Source organism: Anomaloglossus baeobatrachus, chromosome 2 (assembly GCF_048569485.1).
Source record: "Anomaloglossus baeobatrachus isolate aAnoBae1 chromosome 2, aAnoBae1.hap1, whole genome shotgun sequence".
Classification (NCBI taxonomy): domain Eukaryota; kingdom Metazoa; phylum Chordata; class Amphibia; order Anura; family Aromobatidae; genus Anomaloglossus; species Anomaloglossus baeobatrachus.
Genome location: NC_134354.1, coordinates 579,252,727 through 579,261,824, shown reverse-complemented (window position 1 = coordinate 579,261,824; position 9,098 = coordinate 579,252,727). Strand labels below are relative to the sequence as shown.

The 9,098-nt window shown below is 42.3% G+C and overlaps 1 pseudogene; it reads left to right on the top strand.

Moving 5' to 3' along the window:
• The first annotated feature begins 233 nt into the window (after positions 1-233).
• The window catches only part of LOC142289907 (vesicle transport protein USE1-like), a 136,188-nt pseudogene continuing 127,323 nt past the window's right edge, over positions 234-9,098 (top strand).

The following is a 9,098-nucleotide window of genomic DNA, read 5'->3' as shown; positions in this document are numbered from 1 at the left end:
GAAATCCTGAGGAATTATGGACAAATATAAAGACTATATTTACTAAAGAAGCCAGAAAAGAAATGAACAAGAGGCAGATGAAATCCCAGTGCCATGGTTAACAGAAGAGACCCTAAAACTGAAAAGAGCAGTAAAAGACTAAAGATAGCCTTTCCAGCAGATAAAGAATGCTATTATCAAAAGATATGTACAGAAATAGAAAATGAAAATCTGAAGGGCAAGACCAAGAAATCATGCCAAAAGATCCAAAAGATACAACAAAAGTTTCAACCAAGACTGGGAATGTTGAAAGAAGCTATGGGAACAAACTAGCTGAGCCAGAACAGAAGAAGAAAACATGGAAAGAATACATTGAGCACCTCTACAAGAAAGACTCAGTAGTATGGGAAGAATATTAGACTTGAAATGATAGCAAACCGGACATCTTAAAAAAATAAGTTGTTACTGCAATAAAGCTTCTGTCAAAAAACAAAGTACCTGGATGTGACAATATTCACATAAAACTAATAAAGTGTTTTCAAGCAGCAATTGATGTCATCACATGCCTGTGTAAACGAACATTGACCAGTTTTCCATATCTAAGAACTGGACCAGATCGGTGTTTATTCTTATTTCGAAGATCGGAGATGCTACAGGCTGGAAACTCTGACTATTGCGCTCATGTCTCCATGCCAGCAAAATACTTCTGAAGATCCTAAAAAGACGGTTACAGCCTTACTTTGACAAAGAGCTGCCAGAGGAACAAGCAGGATTCAGAAAAGGCAGAGGAACTAGAGATGTAATTGCTAACATTAGACGGATAATGTAAAAAAAACACTGAATATATTAAGGAGCTCTATTTTACTTCATTGGCTACAACAAAGCCTTTGACCATGTTGGTCATCAGAAACTTTGTAATACTATGAAAGATATGGGTGTGCCAAACCATCTAATCAGCCTCATCAGGAACCTTTATATCTGCAAAGAAGCAACAGAGTGCGGCGTTAGACAAGGATGCATGCAGTCACCGTTTATTTTCAGTTTATATGCAGAAGATATTTTCTGGAAGGCTGAACTTGACAAAAAGCAAAAAGGAATCAAAATCGCTGAACAAATCCTCAATCTTAAATATGTAGACGAGACAATATTGATAGCAACATAATATTGATAGCAACAAGCATAGATATATTGAAGGACTTTTTACGGAGTGTTGAGATGGACAGCTCAATAGAAGGAAGACACATACATCACCTACTGCCAATTATGACCGGGACACATTTGAGATGGACAGCGACGAATTGGAAGTTGTAAAGGACTTCAACCTTCTCAGATTAATGATCACTGAAGACACAGTGACAAACTCGGAAGTCAATAGCTTTGGCCAAATCAACAATGAAGTCACTGAGCTTCTTAAATCAAGGAACATTTCAATGGTGATGAAAACACAGCTTATGCATAGTCTGGAGTAACATATGGATGTGAAACCTGATTGATAAAGAAACAATACGGGAAAAGATTCAACAATGTTGAAATATGGTGCTGGAGAAGGATGTTATCAATACCATGGATGGCAAGAAGAACAAACAAATCAATTGTGGAACAAATCAATGCAGACATGTTATTTGAAGCAACTATCACCAAGCTATGACTTGCCTATTTGAACACATCATATGAAGAGAGCAGTCATTGGAGAAGGACATCATGGTTGCAAGAAGAAAATTAACAAGCTGAAGAGGAAGACCAGCAACTTTGTGGATCAATACTATCAAGACAATGGCGGAGAAGACCCTAGTGGACCTATCTGGGCTTGCACAAGATTGATCTTCCTACAGATTTTTTATTCATCAAGTTGCAATAGCTCGGGAATTCAACGGTGTTTAAAAAAAAACTAGTATCATTCATTGACCACTGTGTTTGCTTTTTTCATTTCCTTGTTTTTCTTCAATAGGGATTGTACAGCACATCTTGAAATTAGTCACAGTGATCATACCAAATATATACTTCAAAAAGATTTTGTTTTCTTCATTCACATTGCATTTTGTCATGGGATAGAAATAAGCTAGTAATACTTATGATATTTTTTAAAGCATTCTTAATTTGTAGTATTTTTTTACACCTGCTTAAAACTTTTGCACAGTGATGTATATAAGTCCAAGGCCTCGCTCCCACTTGCGTTTAATATGGACTAGTGCAATTCAATAAAAAAAAAAATCAGATTGCACTCGCACCAATATTATTCAGTGAGGCAATGTCTATCAGCAATTTTTTTCCTCTGATATAATCAGGCTGAGGAAAAAAATCTCAGCATGATGTGTGTGGCCGCGTATGTCACAGGAGACTCGCTAATGCAAATCTATTGGTGGGAGAAAAAAACAGATGGCACATGGATTAGCCATATGTCGTCCGTTTTTTAATGGATACATTACCATTCCGTAGCACAGAATGCTTTAAATGGTCCTGTAAATGATTGTAGAAAAATAGCTGCTGAGAAAAAAAATGCATCTCATACGGATGGTATGCGAGAATATAGTCTCACACTTACATAGCACTCGCATGACATATGGAATATCAAAGGAACTTCACTCATCCAACTTTTCTAAATGAAAATTGGTGTGATTATGCAAGGGGGAGAGAGGCCTAATGCATATGTGACGCCCTGGGCAAGCCAGGGGTCACAGATCATCACACCACCACACCCTACATCCCAGTTAGGAACACCAAAGCTACTAAAATCCTTGTTGCCTTCCTCCAGGGGCTTATGTTCACACCAGGGGGTGGGCCAGGCGGTTGACTCCGCCCACCGAGGAGTACACAGCCCTGGAGGCAGGAGGAACCAGGCAGTCAGCTCAGGGAAGAGCTTGAGTCAAGTGAGAGGAAGCAGTGGAGTTAAGAAAAGTTAGTGAAAGTAGAAGGAAGTGGTAGAGGAGCTAAGTGAAAGTGAAGTGATAGTAGAGCAAAGAAGAAAGGAGTAAAAGTGAGCGTAGAAAGACCTGAAGTTGGTCCGGCTAAGTGCAGGACAGTGTCAGCAAGGTCAGCAACAGCGGTGATCGTCTGGAGGGGGACTGCTCGGAGGTTGCTGGAAGGACCGCGGACGGGTAGTTGCCCGGCGGTCTGGAACAGTATACGAAGGACAGTCAGCACCAGGGCAGGGGCCTCTCGGACCCCGGCAAGGCTAGGAGTCGCCATAATTTGCCAAATCCATCAGTGAAGGGGACGTCGATCCCCCAACAGCCAAGTCCCGACTGAAGGCAAAAGTCCAACCATTAAGGAGGAACACCGCCACCGCCAGGGCACCAGTTCCTCGGGGCTAACGTCTGCGGGCAAAGCAGGGCTCCTCCGGCCCATATCCAAGCCGGGGATCGGGTTACCGGTGGGAACCCATCGCTACCAACACAGAAACACTAGGTGCAGGTCAGAGGGACATCACCGTTACCTACTGGGAGAGCAAGTGCAGCCGTCCGTGGGAACCGTCTTTCCAGCCGTGTGGTTTACCGTAAAACTGTGTCAACGTCTCAGGCTGAGTGAGTACCACAGTGCCGCAAGGCACAGCGCTGCCCCCGCGTCCCTGCGCCCACCAGGCCCTGCACCTTCCACACCATCCCTGGGCCCCGGGATCACCAACCCCTACCCACGAAGGGGCAACACAACAACTGGCTGCTCCGCATCACCACTCCCGGGATCCCCATATTGAGCAGCGGTGGTGCTACAAATCACCACAACCGTGGGTGGCGTCACGGACAATAGACTATATCCCAAAACCCAATCCCCTTTCACTCACGGGCGAGGAGCGCCGCTTGAGAACCCCCGGGATCCGGCCCACCGCTCGAGCCACCACTGAGCAGCAGCAGCCGGACCCGAGCAGAGGGGTGAGCGAGGTGCCGGCACCCTCCTCCCCGCCCGCGACACATATATACATATATCAGTATTGCAGCAATTAGATACAACATACTCCTACTTTCGTTATGGGCATAAAACTCAGGCCTTAATGCTAAACAGCTAACAAGCTCTGTAGTATATCGCACCCAGTGTTTTGCACAATGCCTTATGATGTTTATAGTTGGGTGGAGAGATACTGTAACATTTCTATTTTCCTGCAAATGTTTCAGATGTTACATTGTGGCCAAGTGAACATTTTATCTTTGGAACCTGAAAGGCAGAAAATGTGCATCAGTAAATGTAAAATGCCTTTAGGATGTAACCACTGGAAACAAATGAGCGGGATGAAAATATGTTGTGAGAATGTATTTAGTTTGCTAGTATCCAAATATCTGATTTATGGAAAAAGTACTGAAGCAAAATAAATGTAAAATAATTTAACACCTTTAGGGTATCTTTTCAGCAGAATGAGCACGTTGGTCACTTATTGTAAATCCTCATAGAGAAGAGATTCACTACTAAAGACCCATATTGAAAGCATGGCTTATTCAATTTATGTTCTTATATAATGTGCATGCGACAGTACGCAAATCACATTTTATAATGAAGATTTAGTCAAGAATTAGTTCTTTTTTCATCATTGCTCTATGGTACGAACTACTTATAATAATTCTTTATGAAGACACACACACACAGTTTTAAAATTCACAGTGCTGTTGATCCAAGAATAGTCCAACCCGGCAAAGTATAAAGCACGTTGTAGGTGACAAGGAGATGCCTATCCTTGAAGTATTTGCTTTAACAGTAGCTGAAGTAAAGCCAGCTCCAGTAATAAGTAGGCAGGCAAAATTCATAGAAAAAAAATCCTCACAGGCAATATTCATTCAGTAAGAAAAGACAGCCTTAGGTTAGGGCAATCATCAGACTGACGGAAGAGGTCAAAATTAAAGTTCCTTGTACATTGACTGAAATCAAATGAATTGGGCACAAACTGACTGTTAAAGACACTAAATGCCAGCGCATACATAAGCAGATGGTACAATAAACGGGCATAATATTACAAGATAATTGGCAAAATTGCTCCTCATTTGAGTTATTTGGAAGCTGTGAATGGACAATAGAAGTAGGACTAGAAGCATATAAGCAAGTAACCTTTTAGCATAAATTATCTTATACAGTCAAAGGTCAGTTTTCATCTTCTTTGATCAGGAGCACACTGCTCCCCAGCCTCCTATCTTCTTGATTTTTGGTATTGAATCTTCTTTCCCAGGGACGGTGAACTCCTGATGAATAACAATTTGGACGAGTGATATGATTGAGCTGCTAGTCCCAACTTTTCACTCTCCAATGCTTTTTGCAGCAGCAGTAAATTATAAAAAAAAAATCCATCCATTCCTTTATTTTAAAAAGAGATATATTCAAAGTTCCTCATTTTTACAGACAGTTTCTGCTTTCTCCCATTTGATGTGTTGAGATAATCCCTGTAAGGGAGTTTAGTTGTAGCGCTAGAATCTCTGCAGAGAAGCCGACTTACTCACCTCCCCGGCCAGGTCGTTACACTTATCCAGCCATCCACATGTGTTGCTCCCTCCTTCCCCTTCTGGGCTCTGTACATGCTGCATAGGGTTCCTGGTATTGCAGCTAAGATTTGCGCACATCAATGACCCTTCTCTTAAAGGGCTGGCATGTCATTTATGGGAAATGCCTCTCAGCCTACGGCTGAGAGGCACTATGAACTTACAGTCATACGAAAAAGTTTGGGCACCCCTATTAATGTTAGCTTTCTTTCTTTATAACAATTTGGGTTTTTGCAACAGCTATTTCAGTTTCATATATCTAATAACTGATGGACTGAGTAATATTTCTGGATTGAAATGCCGTTTATTTTACTAACAGAAAATGTGCAATCCGTATTTAAACAAAATTTGACCAGTGCAAAAGTATAGGCACCCTTATCAATTTCTTGATTTGAAGACTCCTAACTACTTTTTACTGACTTACTAAAGCACTAAATTGGTTTTGTAACCTCATTGAGCTTTGAACTTCATAGCCAGATGTATCCAATCATGAGAAAAGGTATTTAAGGTGGCCACTTGCAAGTTGTTCTCCTATGTGAATCTCCTCTGAAGACAGGAATCATAGGCTCCTCAAAACATCTCTCAAATGATCTGAAAACAAAGATTATTCAACATAGTTGTTCACGGGAAGGATACAAAAAATTGAGATTTAAGCTGTCAGTTTCCACTGTGAGGAACATAGTAAGGAAATGGAAGAACACAGGTACAGTTCTTGTTAAGCCCAGAAGTGGCAGCCCAAGAAAAATATCAGAAAGGCAGAGAAGAAGAATGGTGAGAACAGTCAACGACAATCCACAGACCACCTTCAAAGACCTGCAGCATCATCTTGCTGCAGATAGTGTCAATGTGCATCGGTTAACAATACAGTGCACGTTGCACAAGGAGAAGCTGTATGTGAGAGTGATGTTAAAGAAGAAGCTTCTGCAAGCACGCCACAAACAGAGACAACTGAGGTATGCAAAAGCACATTTGGACAAGCCAGTTACATTTTGGAAGAAGGTCCTGTGGACTGATAAAACAAAGATTGAGTTGTTTGGTCATACAAAAAGGCATTATGCATGGAGGCAAAAAAACACGGCATTCAAAGAAAAGCACTTGCTACCCACAGTAAAATTTGGTGGAGGTTCCATCATGCTTTGGGGCTGTGTAGCCAATGCCCACATCGGGAATTTTGTTAAAGTTGAGGGTCGCATAGATTCAACTCAGTATCAGCATATTCTTGACAATAATGTGCAAGAATCAGTGACGAAGTTGAAGTTTCGCAGAGGATGGATATTTCAGCAAGACAATGATCCAAAACACCGCTCCAAATCTACTCAGGCATTCATGCAGATGAACAATTACAATGTTCTGAAATGGCCATCCCATTCCCCAGACCTGAATATCATTGAAAATCTGTGGGATGATTTGAAGCGTGCTGTCCATGCTCGGCAACCATCAAACTTAACTGAACTGGAATTGTTTTGTAAACAGGAATGGTCAAATATACCTTCATCCGGGAACTCATTAAAACCTACAGGAAGCGGCTAGAGGCTGTTATTTTTGCAAAAGGAGGATCTACAAAATATAAATATCACTTTTATGTTGAGGTGCCCATACTTTTGCACCAGTCAAATTTTGTTTAAATGCGGATTGCACATTTTCTGTTAGTAAAATAAACCTCATTTCAATCCGGAAATATTACTCAGTCCATCAGTTATTAGATATATGAAACTGAAATAGCTGTTGCAAAAACCCAAATTGTTATAAAGAAAAAAGGTTAACATTAATAGGGGTGCCCAAACTTTTTCATATGACTGTAAGTGATTCTCCCATTAGGGGAGGTGCCTCCGCAACATATTGAGTTACTCAGTATCCCAGTTTGCCAGCTAGTTTTCAGTCCGATTATCCCTGTGTCAATCACCTGAGTCTGCCTTCCCATACCTGCCTATCCCTGCCGTGTTCTAGGGTCAGCTATCACAGTCCCTGCCTGTGACTGCCATGGAAGTGGTACCTGGCATCCGCCTTATGGTGGGTGCTCAGTTAAGCCCCTCCCACTAAAAGATAAGGCCAGGCGCCCCCTGTGGTTCAGTGGGTCTACTAACCTCACTTGCTGCCTCTACACTGGCTGGACTGATGACTGACTCAGGGATGGATGCTGACAGCTTGAAAGGCATAGGTCTGCCCGACAGACTGTGATGGAGGTGAACTTCAGCTGCCTAGCCAACACAATACTGAAAGACACAGAGTAGCCCATCCTAAACAACCTGACCACTTAGGTAACAATATGAGCTGTCACAATACTGCTTTACTTGCAGAAAAATGAAATAAAGACAAAATTAAAGAATGCTATCTTGGCCCAATGAACAAAAAAACTGCCATTTTGTAATGCCAAACATTTCAAAAATGAAATTACAACAAACTGTTGTCATAAGGGAAAAATTATATTGGGAGAAGTATGAATGCATCTCTGGATTAGTAATTGCATGAAGGGATTGGAACCGAACTTCAAGAATTGTATGGAAAACATAGGATGGTACAATAGTGCGAACACACTTGCATCAATGTTCGCACAAGTTGACGAATAAATTACCAGGCGATCAGGTCCTTTCTGTTACAGAATCTATGGCAAATTTACCATGTAACATTATCATTGCACCTTAACCAAGTTAAGTCACCAAAATACACCCAGTTATATAGCCTGGATTCATCTCAAGCCATGAATAAAAGAATGAAGAATCCAGCCAATAATGGATACAGGTAAAATATATCTTTGTACCGTGTTAGCCAGTAGAGATAGAAAAAGTTTGTTTAAAAGAACTGAGAGTCCTCAGTGGTTGATACCTTTTAATTAGTGATGAGCGAGTATGCTTGTTACTACTCGGTACTCGCACGAGTATCACTGTACTCGGGCTACTCGGCGGGGACCGAGTAATCTCGCGATACTCGTGCTGTACTCGTGGTCTTCATTTCTGCATGTTGGCGCTCTTTTGAGAGCCAGCCCTCATGCAGGGATTGGCTGGCAGACCACTGCAATGCCACAGCCCTGTTAGTTGTGGAATTGCAGTGATTGGCCGGCCCGCACAGCGTGACCGAGCCTTTATACCGGCCGGCGCGCTGTGCTCTGCTCACAGCCATCCAGACAGTCAGTGCAGGGAGAGTGTCGCTGCTTCAGGGAAAGGTTTGCGGCCCTTTATAGCTATTTCCGTAGCAGGGCTGCAAACAGTGTGACCAAAAGTCCTTCTCAGGACTATTCTAGTTGTATACAGGCAGGCAGGGTATAGCCAGGTCGGAGTACAGTAGCAGAGTCCTTCTCAGGACTATTGTTGCTGTATACAGGCAGGGTATAGCCAGGTCGGAATACAGGCTAGTGACCAGAAGAGTCCTTGTCAGGACTATTGTAGCAGTATACAGGCAGGCAGGCAGGCAGGCAGGCAGGGTATATAGCCATTCCTAGTGGTGACCGTATACCAGCCTTCATCATATCTGGGGCTGGTGTACACAGTCTAAAACAGTCCAGATAGTGTCAGACTTCTCATTAATTGTCGCTCCTAAAAACCTGTTAGGTTCTTAGTGCGTCCGTGCTTGCCTTTAAAAACCGCACGTGTGTGCCTGTCGGTGGCAGCGTACAGGTGCACTTGTGTGCGTTTTTACCAAACTATTATATAACGCACAAGTGTAGTGTAT